The following is a 22,669-nucleotide window of genomic DNA, read 5'->3' on the forward strand; positions in this document are numbered from 1 at the left end:
CGGGAAAAGCACGCAAAATGGCCACTCTCGTCGATGCTTAGGCCCTGCATTTTTGCGATAGCCTGCACACGTTCCGTCTTGTGGGAGGCTAGCTTTGCATTCTCTGCCACCCTGATGTGGGAGTACCGATTGTTAGCATGTTCGTGGACAACGCACGACTCATAGATGGTGAGGGTGAGCTGCTTGACTTTCAGGAGCTGCTGGCGAAGGGAATCAGAGTGGATCCCAAAAACGATCTGATCCCGGATCATGGAATCAGCTGTCGAGTCATAGTTACATGACGGCGCGAGGATGCGGAGATGGGTCAAAAAGGACTGAAAAGGTTCATCCTTACCCTGAAGCCTCTGCTGGAAAACATACCGTTCAAAGCTCTCATTCACCTCAATGTCGCAGTGGCTGTCAAACTTCAGCAGGACTGTTTTAAATTTCGTCTTGTCTTCGCCTTCAGCGAATGTAAGGGCGTTGTAATGTGGATGGCGTGATCCCCCGCTGTGGAGAGGAATAGTGCAATCTTCCTGGCATCCGATGCGGCCTTGAGGTCGGTGGCTTCGATATATAGGAGGAACTTTTGTTTGAAGATCTTCCAATTTGCACCGAGGTTGCCGGCGATGCGGAGCTGCAGAGGAGGGCGGACGTTTTCCATGTCACCGAATAGCTGCTTGCTGGTCAACGCTGATTCACTCAAGGTAGGTCAAATTGCAGTATCACTCACTGGTACCATGCTGTGTTAGGCAGGCTGGATCGACGTGGACTTCACTTGATGCAGCGTAGCGAGAGACACACCTCTAACACTGGATATGATGCAACACAATTTTATTTAACGTCTTAACTAATATACATGTTCAACTGTGGGTTAACACTATACTGACTTGACTGGAGACCTAGTACTAGCCTGACCAGACTTACTAGGTACCACATGGTGTTTGCACTGGCTAGCTCACAAGCTCTGACTGTCTCAGTGGCTGGGCCAGAGAGAGCGGGAAACCTGGTGCTCTCTGGCTTTATAGTAGTAGTGTCCTGTCTGGTGATTGGCTGCTCTATTCTGTGCGCTTACTGGTGATCCTGTGTGTCAATCACTGCCTGTCTGCACTCCATTATATACATAGATGTATATTATGACACACAGAAGGAGAGATTTTCTGGGTGGGACTTTGTGGCCTCTTCGCAGCAAGGATGGGGCTGGAAAATGTGGCCAGCTGTTCAAAAGTCCAGAGACTTTGGTGGGACTGGAAGATCCTGACTGTGAGAACATTGAACATAGAACTGTACAGCACAGTACAGGCCCATTGGCCCACAATGTTGTGCCGAACTAGTCCGAAACTAAGATCAAATCAACCTACTCCCAATCATTCTGGTGCACTCCATATGCCTATCCAACAACCCCTTGAAAGTTCCTAAAGTTTTCGACTCCACTACCATAGCTGGGAGTGCGTTCCACGTCCCAACCACTTTCTGAGTAAATAACCTACCTCTGACATCCCTCCTATATATATTCCATCATGAACCTTATAGTTATGCCCCCTTGTAACAGCTACATCCACCCGAGGAAAAAGTCGCTGAACGTTCACTCTCTCTATCCCCTCATCCTCTTATACACCTCAATTAAGTCACCTCTCATCCTCCTTCGCTCCAATGAGAAAACCCCTAGCTCCCTCAGCCTTTCCTCATAAAATCTACTCTCCAATCCAGGCAGCATCCTGGTAAATCTCCTTTTCACCCTTTCCAATGCTTCCATATGCTTCCTATAATGAGGTGACCAGAACTGCACATAATACTCCAAATGTGGTCTAACCAAGGTCTTGTCCAGTTGCAGCATAACCTTACGGCTCTTAAACTCAATCCCCCTGTTAATAAATGCTAACAAATTGAGAAGAATAACGTAATTCACAACAATCGCAAATCTACGACATACATTCGCTATGCCTTGCCTGCCAGAAGTTATAGTCTCTGATAACGGCATGGTCTTTACAGGGGCCGAGTTTCACCATTTTATGAAAACTAACAGAATAAAACATGTGTGCACAGCATCCTGTCACCCAGCCTTGAATGGTTTAGAAGAAAGAGATGTCCAGACTTTCAAATCAACAATGAAAAACAGTCTGCCACACCCTACAATTGAAGCTGGCTAGATTGCCGTGAAATTCCGCCCTCTAAACTGTGGGGTAGATCCTCAGCTTCCTACTCTCCTGCCTATCTGCCTTCTCGCAGCTGGTGCTGCCCTGCCTTACCTCCTGTCCTCCATTCATTCCTCATCCAGAGATTTCCAACAATGCCCACAGTTCAACAGTGATTCGTTATCTGTAAAACACTCTGGGATTTGTTGATGTCTTGGAAGGTGCAGTAAAAATACAAGCCTTTTAAAGCAGGAGAACCCCAAACAAGATAGACCAGACGCATTTTTTCTCCTGGTGACTCTTATAAGGTGCCCAATATGGTAGGGTGGAAGAGAAATTGCTCTTTTCAGGTGAAGTCCTCAAAGAATTTCTGGAAAAAATGTTGATAGAGCTCTGGTGAAATCTTGGCGAATTGCCTCAGGAAGTCTCGCAATGTGCTTCAGGGGTTCTCTACTCAGCAATAATATTGTGAAGTGCTGAGGAAACCATCAAGCAATGCTTACAATTCACACCAGTGCCTGTTCACTCTTCGAGAGCAGGTGTTCAGGCACAAGTGCTTGCCGTTAAAATTCTGGGTCACTTGCTTTTATGAGAGTGAGCAGGCATTTTCAATGGCAATCAGCTCCTCATGAATCTCCAGGCAATTATGCCTGGTGCTGGCTTCAAGATTTTACCAGGGTGATGTCTTGTGCTAAACACAGTTTAAACCATTTTTCAGCTCAACATCCATCTTAGTCCTCTTGGAGGACATTTTGTGACTGACTGTACAAACAAAAATCACCACGATATTTTCACAACACGTATACAGATCGACTGAGCTTGGTTGTCTGAATGCATGGAGTTAATTTTGAGAAATCAGCCCTGCTATAGCAGCTCAATCCCATATTACAGGATCAAAGCAAATTGCAATGTTTCTACGTTTACAAAAAACATCCACATCTTACACACCACTTCCCTCTTCACTTTAATAGATGTGCAGTCTGAATCCCCTTTTCATTTCAAATCATTCTCCCACTGAGCAGATTGTAACTTTAGTACTGAGATGTATTTATCAATATGACGCTGCGACGACGGATGAACAGACATCACGCGGCAATCTCCAGGCAGGAATATTCCCTTCCAGTCGGGAAACACTTCAGCAGTGAAGGGCATTCAGCCTCTGATCTTCGGGTAAGCGTTCTCCAAGGCAGCCTTCAGGACGCGCGACAACACAGAATCGCCGAGCAGAAACTTATAGCCAAGTGCCGCACCCATGAGTACGGCCTCAACCGGGACCTTGGATTCATGTCTCACTATATTTAACTACATTTAGCATTCCGCGCCCCCCCCGCCCCCCACCCCATCCCCCATCCCATCCCCCACCCCCCACCCCACCACCATCTGGCCTGGGCTTGCGAAATCCTACCAACTGTCCTGGCTTGAGACAATTCATACCTCTTTAACCTGTGATTATCCTTCTCTCCAGTCGCATCATCTGGACCTGTGAAGACTTAATTACCTGCAAAGGCTCGCATTAGAAGTATCATCATGCATCATTGGCTTTGCCTTTATTTGCTGTGTTTGTGAAGCCTACATCTTCACTCACTTGATGAAGAAGCTGCGCTCCAGAAGCTAGTGATTCCAAACAAGCCTGTTGGACTTTGACCTGGTGTTGTAAGACTTCTTACTGTGCCCACCCCAGCCCAACACCGGCATCTCCACATCAACATCCATCTTAGTCCTCTTGGAGGACCTTTTGTGTCTGAATGTCCACATAGAACATAGAACATAGCACAGAACAGGCCCTTCGGCCCTCGATGTTGTGCCGAGCAATGATCACCCTACTTAAACCCACGTAACCCGTATACCCGTAACCCAACAATCCCCCCATTAACCTTACACTACGGGCAATTTAGCATGGCCAATCCACCTAACCCGCACATCTTTGGACTGTGGGAGGAAACCGGAGCACCCGGAGGAAACCCACGCACACACGGGGAGGACGTGCAGACTCCACACAGACAGTGACCCAGCCGGGAATCGAACCTGGGACCCTGGAGCTGTGAAGCATTGATGCTAACCACCATGCTACCATGAGGCCCCAAAGTCCCCACATCTTGTGGCCCGGCTAGCTCAGTCGGTAGAGCATGGGACTCTTAATCCCAGGATCGTGGGTTCGAGCCCCACGTTGGGCGATGTAATTTTCTGGGGCTGGTTTAGCCCACTGGGCTAAATCGCTGGCTTTTAAAGCAGACTAAAGCAGGCCAGCAGCACGGTTCCATTCCCGTACCAGCCTCCCCAAACAGGCGCTGGAATGTGGCGACTAGGGGCTTTTCACAGTAACTTCATTGAAGCCTACTCGTGACAATAAGCGATTTTCATTTCATTTTCAATATGAGCAGCAGGGCAATCACAAGGGAAGAAGAAAGGGGTAAGGTGATGACAGCTTGTTCCAGTACAGTAATACTTACAAAGACAAATCTTTTGAATGAGAAGAATTGGGATGGGGAACAAAAAACATTGGTCTTATCAGTGGGTGCGTGAAGATGTACTGAGAGCTGACACTTCATACATGAGATATGGAGAGAGAGAGAAAGAGAGATTGGGCACAAACATCCACTCTCACTGTTCCCAAAGCAAGGAAGCAGATCCAGTTTAAAATGCTGAGGGAAGAAGACAATGCCAGGGTTAGAGAAGAACTGCAGCAGCTAGTGGACCCCAAAAGTGGAGAGCAAAATGTGGACATGTTTTCGATTTTCCAGCTCTCCATCTCCCTTAACTTCATAAATATAAAATTTATGACAAATTAGAGCAGAAAAGGTATAAACATTTTGCTCTTAGCTGGATAATCATTTTCCTATATATATTTATATTTACAAATAAATCATGCTATATTAAAATACAGGCAACAAAGAAATCCTATTACCCCAAATAAACCAATTCCTGAGCTTGTTGAGGACCTTCCCTACTTTCCAGTCCCTTATTCCTCTTTACCCTTTCCATAGTTGAAGAAGAAATTGAAAGCATCTGCCTGGGTGTTTCCAGGGGAAAGACAAAATTACAAATGTGATGGAAATGAGACAAATAAAGAGATGAAAGATGGGTCTAGAAGACGTACGAATGGCAGGATCATGAATAGCTGCCGCTTGAAAAAGAATAAAAATGGAAAAATGTGAACAAGACCAAAACCAGCAAAATAAATGAACAAATTGGGGGCAGAGATGATGATCTGCAATTAGAAACATAGAACAGAGCAGCACAGCAGGCCCTTCGGCCCTCGATGCTGTGCCGAGCAATTGTTGAACCCGATGCTGTGTCTGTATATAGGTTGTCGGTATCTAATCCGAAAATGACATGCTGTTCCTTGAGTTTGCAATAAATTTCATTGTAACACGACAGAAGGTGCAGGATGGAAATGTAATGGCAAGGTTAGGGCACGGTGGAGATTTAAAATGATAAGCAACTGGAAGTCTTTGGCCAGACTTGCTGATTGAATGGAAGTTTTTGCAAAGCAGCCACCCAATCTGTGTTGAGTCTCACCAAGTAAGCATGAATCATAGACTAGTAGCATATTTTGTGCTATGGTTTATGATAGAATAGGGAACTGTAAGTTGATTAAAGACTGTATTATGACTTCAGTAATTACTTTAATGCCAAGCTGCAATTAAAATCTTGATATTGATCAAAACAAAACATATTGATAAACAACTGCATAATTTATGCCTCCATTTGATTGTAAAGTGCATGTTTCACACGCTCCTGCTCCTCTATATGGAATGAGAGAGCCTCAAATCTGTTCTATCAGCAGGAGGGTGATATATCAGATTCGAGGCTCAGGATTATGCTCAGGTACCTGTGTTGTAAACCTATTCTGAGGTTATGCACCTTTCTGGCTCAAGATCAAGTTTAACGTGTTATTACAATTACCGTGGATTGTGTTTGTGGTGAGCCACGTACGGCTATTGTATATACTCACTGTTGTTCTATTATTACTATTGTGACCGACATCCACTATTGTATATACTTACTGTTGTTGCTGTTACTATTGCTGTTGAATTGTTGTGTTGATGCTGCTGTTGGCTCCACCTGTGGCTCCGCCCCTCTGAGGAGGTATATAACAGGCCGATCTGAGACAAGCTCTCAGTGTGGGAGAAGCTACAGGTTGGCACACATCTAGTTGATTAAAGCCACTGTTCTTTGGTACAAACTGTCTCGACTGAATTGATGGTCATCAATTTAATCAACTAGTTTTTTTTTCACAATGGACGCCGCTCTGAAACCTGATCGTCTTGAACTCGACCCGCAGGCAGCTGAAGCTACGGTTATCTTCGAGCATTGGCTCAGTTGCTTCGAGGCCTACCTCGACTCCTCAGCCGCCGTGGTCTCCCCGGTACTCAAACAGCATCTCCTCAACGCCCGGGTGAGCCACAGGATTTTTCGGCTAATCAGGTACACGGCCTCTTACATGGGGGCAGTGGAGTTTGTGAGGCCAGTGAACGAGGTACTCGCTCGACACCTCCTGACCACACGGCGTCAGTCCCAGGGTGAGTTGCTGGCTGAATATCTGCGCGAACTGAGGGTACTCGTCCGGAGTTGTAAGTGCCAGGTGGTCACGGCAGTACAGCACGCAGAGCTGATGATCCGAGACACCTATGTGGCAGGAGTCAGGTCCAGCTACATCGGGCAACGGCTTCTCGAGAAAGGATCGCTTGACCTTGAGGAGACGGTGAAACTAGCTACCTCATTGGAAGTGGCCTTCCAGAGCATAGAGGCTTTTCCATCCGAACACGCGGTATCCTTGGTGGCATTGTCGGCGCAGCCATCACCCGACCCGGACATGCCCCATACCTGCGCCGCGCGGCAGCCTGCCAGCTCCGGAGGGAGTATTGTTACTTCTGCAGGCAGGGCCAGCACCCTAGGCAGTGTTGCCCAGCTCGAAACGCGACCTTCAATGAGTGTGGCAAGAAAGGGCACATTGCTAAGGTATGCCTGGCCCGACCTAAAGTCCAGAAATCATAAGCCTGCCAGGCCCGGCCTGAGGCTCACGGACCGCACAGCGTGGCATCGTGCCTGCCGGACCCACCCTCTTCTGATGCGTCGTCCACCTCGTACGACCAGTGGGGGCAGCCATCTTGGTCCCCATCTTCGACGCCGCCCGCCACGTGTGACCAGTGGGGGCTGCCATTTTGGCCATCATCCTCGACGCTGCCTGCCACGTGTGTCTCATCGGGGCCACCATGTTGGGACCATCCTGTCACTGCCGCTACCAGTCGCCCACAACTTGGCTCGACTCAGCTCGACCAGTCCCGGCCTTATAACCTTCAAAACTCCATGATGACCGTCTGACTCAATGGACAGGAGACATCCTGCCTCTTCAACTACGGGAGCACAGATCGCTTTGTCCACCCGGATATGGTAAGGCGCTGCTCCCTCCGAGTCCTCCCCATCTCACAAACCATCTCCCTTGCTTCCGGATTACACTCCGCGCAGATCCGGGGGTCTTGCATCGTTAACCTTGCGATACAGGGCGTCGAGTATGCCGATTTCAAGCTTTACATCCACCCCCATCTCTGCGCCCCGCTGTTACTAGGTTTAAACTTTCAATGCAACCTCCGAAGCTTGACCTTAAAGTACGGGGGACCCTTGCCCCCTCTCCCCGTCTGCAGCCTCACGACCCTGAAGGTCGTCCCTCCCTCGCTCTTCGCGAATCTCACCCCAGACTGTAAGCCCGTCGCCACCCGGAGCAGACGGTACAGTGCTCAAGACAAGGCCTTCATTAGGTCAGAGGTCCAGCGGCTCCTGACGGACGGGATCATTGAGACCACTAACAGCCCTTGGAGAGCACAAGAGGTGGTCGTCAGGACCTGGGAGAAGAACTGGATGGTAGTCGACTACAGTCAGACGATCAACCGGTTCACGCAGCTCGATGCATACCCTCTGCCCCGCATATCTGATATGGTCAGTCAGATTACGCACTACCGAGTCTTCCACAGTAGACTTGAAGTCTGCGTACCACCAGCTCCCTATCCGCCCAGAGGACCGCCAATACACTGCCTTTCAGGCAGATGGCCGCCTCTTCCATTTCCTCAGGGTTCCCTTCGGCGTCACCAATGGGGTTTTGGTCTTCCAACGAATGATGGACCGAATGGTCGACCAGTACGGGCTGTGGGCCACGTTCCCGTACTTGGATAATGTCACCACCTGCAGCCTTGACCTGCAGGACCACGACGCCAATCTTAGAAAATTCCTCCGCACCGTCCAACTCCTTAACTTGATGTACAATAAGGAGAAATGCGTTTTCCGCACAACCGAGCTAGCCATCCTCGGATATGTCGTGGAAAACGGAATCCGAGGGCCTGACCCTGACAACATGCGCTCCCTCCTGCAGCTTCCCCTTCCCCAATGCCCCAAGGCCCTGAAGAGATGCCTGGGGTTCTTTTCTTACTATGCCCAGTGGGTCTCCAATTACGCGGACAAGGCCCGCCCACTTATTAAGTCCACGACTTTTCCCATGACGCCTGAGGTCCGCCTGGCCTCCAACCATATCAGAACCGACATTGCCAGGGCCACGATGCACGCTGTGGACTAATCCATCCCGTTCCAAGTAGAGAGCGATGCGTCAGACTTTGCCTTGGCAGCCACTCTTAACCAGGCAGGGAGGCCTGTCGCCTTTTTTTCCCGTACCCTCGATGCCTCTGAGATTCGACACTCCTCTGTCGAAAAGGAGGCACAAGCCATTGTGGAAGCTGTGCGATACTGGAGGCATTACCTGGCCGGCAGGAGATTCACTCTCCTCACAGACCAATGGTCAGTTACCTTCATGTTTAACAATACAGAGCGGGGCAAAATTAAGAACGACAAGATTTTGCGGTGGAGGATCGAGCTCTCCACCTATAACTACGAGATCTTGTATCGTCCTGGGAAGCTCAATGAACCCCTAGATGCCCTGAGCCCGCGGTATCTGCGCCAACGAGCAAGCAGACTGGTTACGGGCTATCCACAATGACCTCTGTCATCCGGGGGTCACCCGGCTTCTCCACTTCGTCAAGGCCGGCAACCTGCCCGACTCCACTGAAGAGGTCAGGGCCATGACCAGGGACTGCCAAATCTGCGCAGAGTGCAAACTGCATTTCTATCGGCCAGACAAGGCCCACCTGGTGAAGGCCTCTCGCCCCTTCGAACACCTCAGCATGGATTTCAAAGGGATCCTCCCCTCCACTGACCATAACGTGTACTTTCTCAACGTTGTTGATGAGTACTCACGTTTTCCCTTTGCCATCCCATGCCCTGACATGACCTCTGCCACTGTCATCAAGGCCCTGTGCAGCATCTTCACCCTATTCGGTTTCCCTACCTACATACATAGTAAGAAGTCTTACAACACCAGGTTAAAGTCCAACATGTTTGTTTCAAACACTAGCTTTTGGAGCACTGCTCCTTTCTCAGGTGAATTCCAGTCTGCCACTGGCAGGAGATCCTCCCCGATGCGCTCCACTCCATCTGATCACTCTTGTGTACTGCAACTAATGAGACCCGTCACGACCGGCTATTTGTCTTTCCCAGGACATCGATCTCCGGGGTCTTGTTTCCATCCTGTCTAACAACACCTGGGCCTGTCCTCCTCTGGAAACACGTGAGGAGCCATAAGGCCGACCCCCTGGTCAAGAGGGTCCAGCTCCTCCACGCGAACTCTCAGTATGCCTACGTGGCACACCGCAACGGACGGCAGGACACTGTCTCCCTCCGGGACCTGGCTCCCGCGGGTATCTCCGCACCCACCATCACATCACCCTTTCCGCCTACCTCCCCACCTGCACCAACATCCCTCCCTACGTCCATTAGCTCCGCCCCTGTGCCATCGCCCTGTCCGGGACCCTGTTGTGAGGACAACATGCTCCCGGAGCCGAAGGTCTCGACACCTGTGCCCACACCGCAGCCGTGGCAGCGGCGTTCTGCTCCTGTGAGACTCCTATGAGCTCGCTTCACCATGCCGGACTTTTTTTTTCTTAACGGGGATGAATGTGGTGAGCCACGTATGGCTATTGTATATAATCTCTATTGTTCTATTATTACTATTGTCATCAACATCCACTATTATATACACTTACTGTTGTTGCTGTTACTGTTGCTGTTGAGTTGTTGTGTTGATGCTGCTGTTGGTTCCGTCTGTGGCTCCGCCCCTCTGAGGAGGTATATAACTGGCTGATCTGAGACAGGCTCTCAGTTGGGGAGAACCTACTGGTTGGCACACATCTCGTTGATTAAAGCGACTGTTCTTTGGTACAAACTGTCTCGATTGAATTGATGGCCATCAGCGTTCGTAACAACAAGGACTTTGGCTATTAATGTAATGCCTTGAGCGTAAGATCGTAGCTTCGCAGTAATGTTATCTAACACATTTTGATATTTGACATGAAATGTCAGGGTAGGTTAAAGAGATAGATTTTACTGTGCAGTTTAGGGTTAGGGTCAAACTGAAGGCACAGTTACCTATGATGAAGCAATTAAAATTAATGATGTGTAAGAAACCAGAATTGAATGAGCACAGGGATATCCCAGAGTGTTGTGGGGATGGAGGAGATGACAGGAGATGACAGAGTGGTGAAACTATCATAGAGTTGGAAAATACAGATGAGAATTTGAAAATGGAGCCATTTCTGGACTACAGGGGTGATTGGTGAATAGGGCTTGTGAAATAGGACGTCGGCAGCAGAGTTTTGAATGAGTCGAGGTTGCAAAGGGTGCAAAGTTGGATGTTGGAATAGTCGAACAATAAAGAGTTTGTAGCTGCTCCATCGCTTTAGGCACAGGAGTTAGATCTGTTTCCAAATGGGATAATGTTGTGTCTGGAAGTGCAGTTTTGCACGGATGCTTACATTTCATCTCTATATTTTGAAACAAACTAGAGAGGAATGGCCATCACCGTCCAATGGATTGCATGGCACATTACACTAATCATCAGAACAACTCATGGTCACAGCTTCAAAGTCATAGATCTACCCCCCAAAAGGATATGATAAATAGTTCATTCTGGACAGAAGACTGCATAATTGATCATGTTCCATTTCTACTATCATACATGGATTCAAGTTCATGTGCGATAGAACACACTCTGTCTGACAGGCTGTGTATGTAAAAATTCAATCCTTTTGCCTCTGATATAAATCTACTATATAGAAATAGACACTCACAGTGTGCAGCAATGTCATTCTTTCATATTTTCATCATGAATTCAAAGCCAGCCTGATGGGGAGGGGGGGGGGGGCTGGGGTAGGTGAACAATTGGCCTCTATAACAGCTAGACATTGTAACATGGTCATAACTCCTAGCCTCCTCATAGCTCTTATTTTCTTTTCTTTACTGAATGGTTGGTGGTGGCTTTTTGGCAATACCATGGAAAAATGTGAACATGAAAATAATGTAAATCTGGGCAAGGGTTTACTTTTGTTATTCATTCAATGAAATATTTTAATTAACTCAAATAAAAAAATTGGGCCATAGCTCCTGACCACCGTCGGAAAGAGATGGCCCCAAGGAATTGGAAGGATTTAATGCTCACTTACTTGCTCTTGAAAACTACGCTGAAAGCTCCGATGGCCAGAGATGCTTGAGGTCTGCATCGAAAGCCTTCTCGTAGGCCCCAGTGTCGGCCAGCACGGACTGAAAGAGGCCAAGTCCCCTTTCTTCCTGCACTAGCTGCCATAAAGTAGGTACAGTAAGAAGTCTTACAACACCAGGTTAAAGTCCAACAGGTTTGTTTCAAACACGAGCTTTCGGAGCACGGCTCCTTCTTCACCTGAAGAAGGAGCCGTGCTCCGAAAGCTCGTGTTTGAAACAAACCTGTTGGACTTTAACCTGGTGTTGTAAGACTTCTTACTGTGCTCACCCCAGTCCAACGCCGGCATCTCCACATCATAAAGTAGGTAAGCTTTAAAGGTAGTGAAATTGACAGGCCAGGCGGATGGTTAAAGGTTACACTTCTAACTTTTTTGGTATAACTATTGATGTAATCCTGTCAAAGCCATCTGAAGTTAGCAATTTAAATTGCATTTTCGGAAGATTCCCACAAAGGGAAATTGCCCAGAGGATGTTCGCACTTCTGGGCAATTTCTGTGCAAATGTTTACCTGTGAACCTCTGAGAGGGAAACCCCACACAGCTTTGGGGTAGCCCCCAATTCCAATGCTGGGGAATTTGGAAGCTATGGCATTATGAATTGAAATGTATGGGTATGGTGTAGGAGGGCATGGTTCAAATTCTTGAGGTATTAGGACCATTTCTGGGGCAGGAATATGGGGGGGAGATTCTCCATTTCAGAGACTAAGGGCGGGATTCTCCATTTCAGAGACTAAGGGCTGGATTCTCCATCGGCGGGATCCTTCGTTTTACCGGCAGTACACTCACGCCCGTGGATTCCCCAACAGTGTGGGGGTGTCCACAATGGGACGTCGCCCGGCTGCCGGGACGGAGAATCCAGATACCGGCAGGAGCTCGTCGCACCAGGAAACAGGTGCGGCGGGACAGAGAATCTCGCACGAAGAGTTGACGCAGAGCCTGAATTGGTGGACCTCTGCGCCAACTAAATTGACGCCGGTTCTGAAGCAATTCATGACCTGTTAATGGGCTAGCACCGCTGATTCCAAAGAAAAATGGTGTCCAATTCGCCGTGGTTGCGATTAACACTCGATAGGCTAAGCTGTAGCCGCATATCAGCACTCCACTACCCGCACACACACCATCCCAACCAACAAGGTGACAGCAAGAAGAGCGCCACCCGGCTTTGCGGATCTGGAGCTCCATACCTTACTGGACGCCATGGAGGAGAGGCAGGCCACCCTGTTACCCAGGGTGGGGAGGAGATGTCCAAGGCCTGGAGAACTCTGTGCATGTGGTGGCCAAGGCACAGGACGGGGAAGCACTGTAAAACGCAGCTATTTATCCGGGCTACCTGAACATTGCAGCATCGCTCCAGAGCATGGCCCCAGTCACAGTGGGCCATGGCTGAGGGCGTCGACGGCACTGCCTGGGGGCTGACTGACCTGAACCATTCCAAAGGAGGTGCCACAGTTACTGAGTCTTGTGGCACAGCCCCAGAGGGAGGTGGCCCAGTCCCTGTGCTCCATGGCTGCGAGCACGGACACCCTGGTCAAGACGAGAATGCGCCTCCAGAATTGGCAGCGTCAGGTGGCGTTGGAGCCCCAGAAGTTTTCTCCCCCATTTTATGGAGTACCTCGGAGCCATCGGGCACCCCGAGGGAGGAGGAGGTGATGTAGACCGTGCCAGTGGCTGCCACAGTGGAGGTGCTGGCACACCATAGTACCTCGGACCTCCCCCTTCCTGTCCCTGGTGCATTCTGTGGGCAGTTGGCAGAACGGGGTGGCACCACACCACCTGGGACACCCAAGCGACTGCTGGCCCATCCAGGCCCGGTAACTCCAGAGGACGGCCACTAAAGGGCACCCATGTTGCAAGGCGGAAATCACAGCAGGCTGCCTCCTCTCCTGATGTATCGCATGGGGATCCACCTAAGGGCTGTCAGGCCAGAAAGGTCGACACCAGTTAAGTCGGCACGGTGCAGGATACAAGATAGCATCAGAGCCGAGGGCTCAAATCTTTATAAAGATGTTCACCTGTTATGTTCAAAAGAAACGCCTGTGTACAAAAGTTCCAAACTGCCTTGGTGCTCTGTCAGAAGGGTGTGAGGGATGGGTTGGGCAGGCTGCTGGGGAATAGGCGGATGGAGGTGATGTGTGAAGATGGGTGGATGTCGGAGGTGGGAATGAGTTCAGACACAGCACATCGCCCTGGTACCCTGTCCCTCCCACTCCCTTTCAACCCTTACCTCCACCCGTCACCCCCACACCCCATCCCTTCCTCCGTCACCCCAAAGTTTCGGTGGGACCGTGTGATGGACTGGCCAGCTTGGATGCAGAGATCATCCAGGTGGAAAGTGCTACTGTGGGCAGGAGTCAAATGTTGTCAAATGACGCGGAGCACTAGAGATCATCGCAGAGCGGGTCATTATCATTCTCCATACCGTGGACCAGACCAGCTGTTACTGCCAACCCAGGGTCTGCACCCCATAGTGAGGCTGGTAGGAATCACAGAGTGGGTTGCAAGGCATGGGGGAGGTGTGGTGCAGGGAGGGGATGGTCAACCAGGGGCAGGGGGGTTGTGGAGGTGGGATGGGTGTTTGTGCCATTGGCTAGGCTCCCTAGTCGGTGAACCTGGAGGCATTTAGAGTGCCTCGGCAGGGGTACCAGTGGTAGGCCCTCTCCATACCAGAGGCACGCTCTGCGGACCCCGATCGGAGCCTCCTATAGGGGCTATGTGGGCACCCCTTGGGTGGCCACATGATGCCTCCACCAGCGAGTGGCGGCTGGCTGTGGGGGGTGGGGGGAGGGGGGGGTTGTAGGGTGGGGGGGTAGAGCGGGGAGTGGAGTGTGGGGTTGGTGCGGTGGAGGCACCCATATGGCCGGTGTCACTCTGCGCAACCATGGGCCACGGTGGGCGCTCAGTGGGGTGCGTAGCATGATGGCGGCCTTGCAGCCCACGGCAATGTTGATCCTATCCTGGACACCCCGGTTCCGGGGGCGGCATCCCAACTCCACGGCCCATCCTCTGGTTAACCCCCCCCCCCCCCAAGCCATGGCAGAGGCCACCCTCCCCACAACCCCCCCCCACCCCCCCCACCCCCCCCCCCCCCCGCGTCATATTGGTATGCCAACAGCGTTTACTGTACATGTGGAGCAGAATGCATTGATGCCACTACCAAGGCACTGAAGCATGGCATCCCATCGAGTGCCTGGCACTGGCCACAATTTTGAGCTCACGCTCGATACTCCACCCAATCGCATTTCGCGATTCCGGCTGGATGGAGAATCCCATCCGTCATGTCACAAAATGTTGAACCCCACATGATCCACATCATTCTGACGATATTCATCACTCTGCACCACATCACTCAATCCATTTCACCCCCAATTCACATCATTTCCAAACTGACCTCAGATTTCGACCTGACTGAATGCGTGTCTCTAAATTGAGAATGGGTGACGGTGCAGTCATCCTGTTTCAGTGTGTCGGAGCAAACAGATGCAGGGCTCCATAATTAATGTAATAAAATGATCGCATGCAGGCTGTGTCTCAAATACTTCCTGTAATATTTGTGATGTTGGGGACCTCCGGAGGAAGCTGAGATAAGCCTTCCACTCAGCTCTTCATGCTTAAGGTGGCTGGAAATGCTTCAGTATTGGCTTTTGCACAGAAGTGCTGGGCCTTCCCATCAGTAAAGATGGGGATATTTGTGGGGCTTCCGCTTCTTCCAATTAGTTCTTTAATTGTCCACCACCATTCTCAACTGGGCGTAGTAGGACTGCAGAGCTTACATTTGATCCTTTGGCCACTGTACACGCCCCCCCCCATCCAAGTCCCAGCTCATGGGGTATCAAGTGCTTTTCTGAACAATGTCTACTTGTCTGGCAGACACGGTGTGAGTGCTTGTCAGGGAGAAAGGAAAAGGACAAAATCTGAACATGTTCCCACAGTACCCACTTTGGGTTAAATTATGCATCTTTGGATAGGAATTAAACTAGCATCAAGGCAGCTGACACTTATGTCAGATTATGTGCATTTAGTAATTCAAATTTAATTCAAAATTTTCCAGAATGCAAGCTAGTTTGTTTTTTGAACAGCATTTGCATCAGACTTCGTGACAGACAGCACTAGCCAGTGAGACTGTCAGTCCTGTCTAAATACTGAATTAAAGAGCAAAAGCAGTCAGATTAAAGCAATTGTACTTTCAAAGAGAAAGTCGGATTGGAAGTGTTCACTTATCTTTATTGATTACTTTGTTTTGTCTCCACTCCAGTCCTTGACCTTCACTTTATGTTACAATTGTAAGCCTTGATGTTTAAATGGGTTTTAACTGAGATTGTGCAAAGCAGCTGCTTTATATTTGAGAAAACACGCTGACAGGGTTGCAGCAGCTCAGAGAATTTGAAAAGATTTATTTAAAGAAACAATCCAATGGATTTACAATCATGTTTGTGTTGACATCACGCCATTCCCATTTACTCAAGAACATCCTGAAGGTTGTCAATGTTAATCTCTCGAGAGTCTAATAACTCACTCTAGGGTGCGATCATCCGGCCACGCTGCGCCAGAAAAGCAGCTCGCCGGGGTCTACCAGGCTCACAACATTTCGCGAGAATCGACGCAATCTCGCAAGATGTTGCAAAGGAAATACCGGCCACAATGGCGGGGTCGGTTTTTGGAAAATCTGCATATTAGACTGCTTCACTCCAATGTGCAGATTCCCGAGGTACCTGAGGCTTTGGGATTCAATCCCTTCACCTGAGAGACCTCGGGTGAGCGCTGTTTGGTACTGGTCCTCACAAATGGGGACCAGATGGAATGGCACTTGTGGGTGGCTCCAAGGGGATTGGAGGCCATCAGCTGCTTGCCCTGGAACTACTGGTGCCACCCGAGTACCCTGGCATTGCAACCTGGCACCCTGGCAGTGCCATCCAGGTGCCAGCCTGGCACTGCCAAGGTGCCAAGCTGGCAAATTTGTGCATATGCAATTAGGCAGGGGTTGCCCGCATAGTGTTTTGGGACAGGGGACCCTCACGTGTTGCGTTCGGGCTGTGGGGGGAGGTTGGGTATGTTTTGGGGGGCCTCGGCGATTGATGGCATCTTGATCTCTCACTCCGGGCAGCACGGTAGCATGGTGGTTAGCATAAATGCTTCACAGCTCCAGGGTCCCAGGTTCGATTCCCGGCTGGGTCACTGTCTGTGTGGAGCCTGCACGTCCTCCCCCTGTGTGCGTGGGTTTCCTCCGGGTGCTCCGGTTTCCTCCCACAGTCCAAAGATGTGCGGGTTAGGTGGATTGGCCATGCTAAATCGTCCGTAGTGTCCTAAAAAGTAAGGTTAAGGGGGGGGTTGTTGGGTTACGGGTATAGGGTGGATACGTGGGTTTGAGTAGGGTGATCATTGCTCGGCACAACATTGAGGGCCGAAGGGCCTGTTCTGTGCTGTACTGTTCTATGTTCTATGTTCTAAAGGGACGTTCCAGAGAGCAGAGCTCCCCATTGTAAAAATGGAGCGATGTGCCCAGATTAATCTTTCTATTGTCCATATTAGTAAGCTGAAAGTCCAGCAATGAGCATCATCCACTGTTATATTGGGTACGATTCAACAGGAAAATTTCTAAGTTCATTTGTAGCAGGTTTTTCAGGGAGTTTCCCGTTGGCTCTGCCTGTGAGTTCCCCATCGCTATCCAATGATACTTAGTCACTTTTTTGGGCAATTGGGAGTTTCACACTGGTTTAGCCCACCGAATATTTTTCAGCACTCAGGAGCTGAACTCAGGGATCGGGCCTCCATTTTGAAAGGGTGACCCAATCTCTCCGTGAGCTTGTGGGTTCCCACACCCCTACCCTTGGAAAGTGTCACTCCCCACACATAAGGGCACTACCCCCACCAAGTGAGGACACTCCGCTATGGGGTTCCTGGGGATCCCCCTCTTCAGGCCTCCCCAAGTCATCTTACAGCACCCTCCCCCTTCCAGGACCCCCACCCTCATTGCCCCAACCTCCCAAAGGCCCCTACATACCTGCCCTGCACACCCCCGTCCTTCGATTCCCCCCTCCACCCTCCTTTCATGGGCATGACCCCCCCTCAGGCCCTGACCCCTGGCAGTGCCACCCTGGCACCATTGCAGCACCACCCTGACATCCAGGCAGTGCTCCAGCGAGCTTGGCAGTGCCACCCAGGCATCTTGGCAGTGCCAGGGTGGCAGTGCCATACTGTCAGCGGGCAGTGCCAAGGTACCGACATTCTTGGGGGAGGGCCAGGGGGTACCAAGGGCTATCCATGGCCACCCAGGGTCATCCAGAGACTCACCGTGTGCCATTACGCCTGGTCCACGTTCTTGTGGACCAGTACCAATTGGCGCCTGATTGAAGCCTCGCTGAGGAGGCCAGTGACTGAAGGAGGCATATGTATCTCGGTAGTGAGGCCTTAAGTAGGTTTAAGACCTAGGTGAGCGCCATTTGGTCACGCTACTTTTTGCAGATTTCCGATACCGACACGTCGCTGGACTTAGGTACATCCCCGCGAGGCTGCTGGGAGATCCACAGGCTTCACCCGGGATTAATTGGCTACATTGTGGTCTCATTCGAGCGCAACGCGGCCAGAGAATCGTGCTCATTATGTGTGTTACTGTCTCCTGTCCTGCGAATGTTATCACCTGACGCAGCCATCAGGAACCACAATCAGATAAGCATAACATTAGAGTCACCCTTGTGGAAAATAATTAAATATTAATTTTTTGGTCTGCTCGATATCAATTGTCAGCCTGAAGAAATGGACATGGTTTACTGAGATGCTTTTAATTGGCTTTGCTTCAGTAGAACAAATGCTGAGGCTGAACTGATGAGAAATGACTATTGGCAGAACCAGTCAAATTGTGTGAGATGCAATTTTAGACCTATCTGCTTTTGTGTTCCTTTCCTTTTAATAATATTCTTTTTCCTTTTATTAGATTTTTTGTTTGGTGTACATCATTGTGATGAATGTAGAAATTGTTATATAGCATATTTTTTATTCTGTTGCAGTAATGATATGAAAAACACTGGCTTAAAGTACATACAGGTAGTATGTCTGCTAACGCTGTAATTACAAAGTCATAAAAGTAATTATTACTGATTTTAACCACTTATTTGGTTCTAGATAAAGGGCTAATAGAATCGGGTTGTGATTGCTGGAGATTCCCTGGAATGTAGGTAATTTATGAGGGAGCGGTACTTAGCCCAAGCTAAGCAGTTCATAGAACTTAGTGGGATACAGATGATGTAATTATTAGGAGGACCCAGGTCTGTCTATAGTTTTACAGTCTGTCATAGGATTTGAAGTTGAACAGCAGTTGAACAGAAGTATATTGGATGCGCTCTTGAAAGGAACTCTCTTCAAACGTCTTTACACAGCTAAGCAGGTAACCTGTTTTGTTAACTTTATTTATAAGTGGCACTTAAACTCTATTGAGTTGCTCAATTGGAATTAGTGGCAGATGCAGATAGTAAGTTTTTTCCCTTTATTTAAGAACTGTTTAACTGATAATTGTAAAGCTTTGATGTTGATGTGGTTAATTTGGTGTTAAAATTAAAGAGTGCTTAAACATAAAAGACACCTATTGGTCAGAATCATCACTCCTGGGGTGAAGTATTCTTTCCTCACAGTTTTACAAATTTTAAAAAGTTGTTCGAGGTTCTTGTCCAGTATCCTTACATCACATCATGAATGATAGATTACCAGTCACAATTTTGACACAAGATTTGCCTGAAATCTTGCTACCCAAACATCTCTGCTTGAGTAGAAATGCGAATGAGGACCAGAGGTTGGTGTGAGGGAAGTGGGATGAGTGGCAAATGGTCCATAGTCACTCCATCAGCAGCTTGCTCATCACGTTAGACTGCAAGTTGAGGGTGCACTGTATGTGAGAAGTGGCACAACACAGGAACATGTTATCATCCGCAATGTTCTCGGCAACATGGGTGGCAGAGGGTGAAATCCTCCGGAAAAATTTCAAAGTATGGTAGCGAGCAGAAAGTGCCGCAAGCTTCCCAGCGCATGGCCCAGTGAGGCTGGCGATGCTGAGCCTGTGGTATCGAGGTATTCGAAGCTGATGAAGACATAGGGAGCGGTCACGATATTCAGAGGGAGATGTCAGCATCACTCCTGCAGATCCATAGCCGCCTGGAGGAGTCCCAAACACTCGGGGTGCAGGAGATGGAGCCGGCAATGCGTGGCACCGAGGCCAACACTGCTAGGGTGGTGACCGCAGTGGAGAGCCTGGTGCACAACATCGCCACCATGAGTGAAGGTGTCCAAGGCATCGCGCAGGTGACAGCCATGGCTGAGGGTCTCGGCCGAATGTCCGACTCGCGGATGTCAACCAGTACCTGGCCGACCTTAATAAGGTTCTGCAGGACATGTCCTTCTCTCAGATGGGCATGGCCAAGGTGCTACGGAGCTTGTCCCAGTCGCAGGTGGGCATGGCCGATGAGATGCAGAGAATGTCCCAGTCACTGAGGAGCATTGCCGAGGGCATCGACACAATGGTGCAGACCATGGGGAACCGCCAGGGCTGTCAAAACAGGGCAGCCAGGGCTCCAACCACCTGTCCCTTCATCCCGAGGTGACCCCAGGGCCGATGGTGATAATTGGCTTCTCGCCACACTGCGGCGAGATCCCGATTTCACACACGGGAATGGGCCGGTTGATCATAAACTGTTTGGCACCTGGCGTGTATCTTGTTTTTGGTCTCTCCCACAATTCACCGGCTTCATTACATTTCAGCGCCACACATGCAACATCCAAGCACCTAGGGAATGGGACACAGCTCAGGGCACATGTCCACGGCCAGAGAGTGGGTGGGTGTCACAGGGAAGGGGGCTGCTTGGAGAGATGGGTAAAGGGTCCAGCGGTCAGCCCGCATTGTGAAAAAAAGCGACAGAGGCATCATACACGTCATGCGAAAAGGTGTTTAATGGGTTGCACAAACAGCACTCCTGGTGGTGACACCCCCTCACCCCCCCCAACTCCAATCCCCCTCCTAACCCCCTACCTATTCCCCCCCCCCCACCCTTTCCGCCCTCCCCTGATGCCCCCAGTGATCCTAAACATGTTTGGCCCTCCTAGCTCCACCACTAGTCCAGGTGTTCCAGGATGCACATCTGAGGTGGAGTCAGCCAGCTGCCTACCTTGTCCCGTGGTCTTCGATGTCCCTGGTGGGCGTCCTGTGGGGGCTCTGGGGCCAGAGGGCCCTGACTCACTGTGGGCGACACATGCACAGCCGTGCCGCCCTGTCCCATGTGCAGACAGCGAGATGTGGCCTCATCAGAGAGGTGGATATCTGGGGAGCTTATGGGATGGGTCTGGAGTGGCACCTTGTGTCCCCTCTTCCGGTGCCCATAAGGCCCTGGGGTTCACCTTGGGACGGAGCGGCACGGGTACAAGCCCCGGCCGCTCTTGCATCATTTGGCATGCCAGCTCTCATGTTGGCACCCTCAACGATGCTCCTCAGTGTCTGAGACATTCTCAGCAATGCCTCGGCAATGTCCACCTGCGATTGGGGCAAGCTCAGCAGTGCCTCGGCCTTTCCCATCAGAGAGGGACATGTCCCACAGAACCTCATCAAGGTAGGCCTCATAATGCTCACATCCCCCAGTGAAGCGGACATTCTGGTGAGACCCTCAGCCATGGCTGCCAGTGACTGCACAAAGTCTTGGACAGTAGTGTTGGCCTTGGTACTATGCATTGCCGGCGATAGCTCCCGTAGCTTCTGGGACACCTCCTAGTGACTATGGATCTACTGGAGTGATGCTGACATTTCCCTCTGAATGTCATGGCCGCTCCCTAACGTCTCTGTCAGTTCCAGGTAACCCACTTCCACAAGCTCAGCATCAGGCTGGGACCCAGCAGGGTCCTGAGATCCAGCAGCCCTCTGACTGCTGCCTCGCCTGGTGGTTCCTGCCTCCACCTGATGCGCATCATCAGCAATGCAGTGCTCACCAGATTGTGCCCCAGAAGCCTGACCACTAACATGTCCCACCGAGGTATGTGTATTGTGCAGGTGCAGGGTGGAGATGACAGCTGTGACATGACTATTACTGTGGCATCCTCGGAGCTCTCCTCCAAGGTGGTCTCATGGAAGATTGGAGAGGGTGCGACCCGGGATGGGCCGGCGCCATCGGCTGGAGGACCTATGGGAGAATGGACATGTGGTCAGTGGGAGGGATGGGTCAGTCAGTAAGGCAATAACAACTCACGTTTGAAAGGTCCACCAGGTGGAATGGCGTCCACCAGTCTCCATATTGGTGATCACCCTGTCCTCGGCCATATCGGTGACCTCCATGGCACACTCCTCAACGGTGGTGAGGATTCTTATGTCCAGCACCCCTCTAGGGCCTCTTCCGGCGATTGTGGGAAAGTGTTTCTTGAGGAGACAAGGAGAGGGCATTGTTAGTCACACACGTGGTTCACAGTGGTGGGAGTGGGTGTATGAAGGAAAGGCTGGGCGGAGTTGAAGGGGAAAGGGAGTGGAGAGAGAGTTGTGAGTCACATGGAGAGTTATGGGGATGGATGCTCCTGTTGGGTCAGAGAGGTCTTGGTAGGGGTGGGGGTGGGGGTAGGGGTAGGGGTGGGGGAGGGGGGGTGGCGGGGGGTCCATTGGTGTCTACTCACTCATGCTGCCCTGTGCAGGTCATTCATCATTTTCCTGCACTGGAGGCCAGTGTTCCTGGTCACACTCCCGACGCTCACAGCCACCGCCATCATCCTGGCCTCCACCATCCGTCCTGGCCTCCACCATCCATCCTGGCCTCCACCATGTCTAACAGCCTCCCCAGATCTGCATCCCTGAATCTTGGAGCCAGTCTTCCTGGCGCCATTTACTGCGAGCTGGCTGGGGTTGGCTGTGGAACTGCAGCTTAAGTGCTGCTGGGCCTTGTTAGCAGGGGGGTTGGTGAATCTTTCTGGAGAATCGCACCCATTGCCTTTAAGAGCAGAAAATCA

At 50.4% G+C, this 22,669-nt stretch overlaps 1 protein-coding gene and 1 non-coding gene across 2 annotated transcripts in view; both read left to right on the forward strand.

Moving 5' to 3' along the window:
* Positions 1–22,669, forward strand: part of LOC119971599 (tetraspanin-18-like) — a 293,880-nt gene that overhangs the window by 45,398 nt on the left and 225,813 nt on the right. The gene's annotated exons all lie outside the window — the stretch shown is intronic.
* On the forward strand, positions 4,216–4,288 carry trnak-cuu. The gene has a single exon. It is a non-coding gene; the product is annotated as a tRNA-Lys (tRNA).

Source organism: Scyliorhinus canicula, chromosome 9 (genome assembly GCF_902713615.1).
Source record: "Scyliorhinus canicula chromosome 9, sScyCan1.1, whole genome shotgun sequence".
Lineage (NCBI taxonomy): Eukaryota > Metazoa > Chordata > Chondrichthyes > Carcharhiniformes > Scyliorhinidae > Scyliorhinus > Scyliorhinus canicula.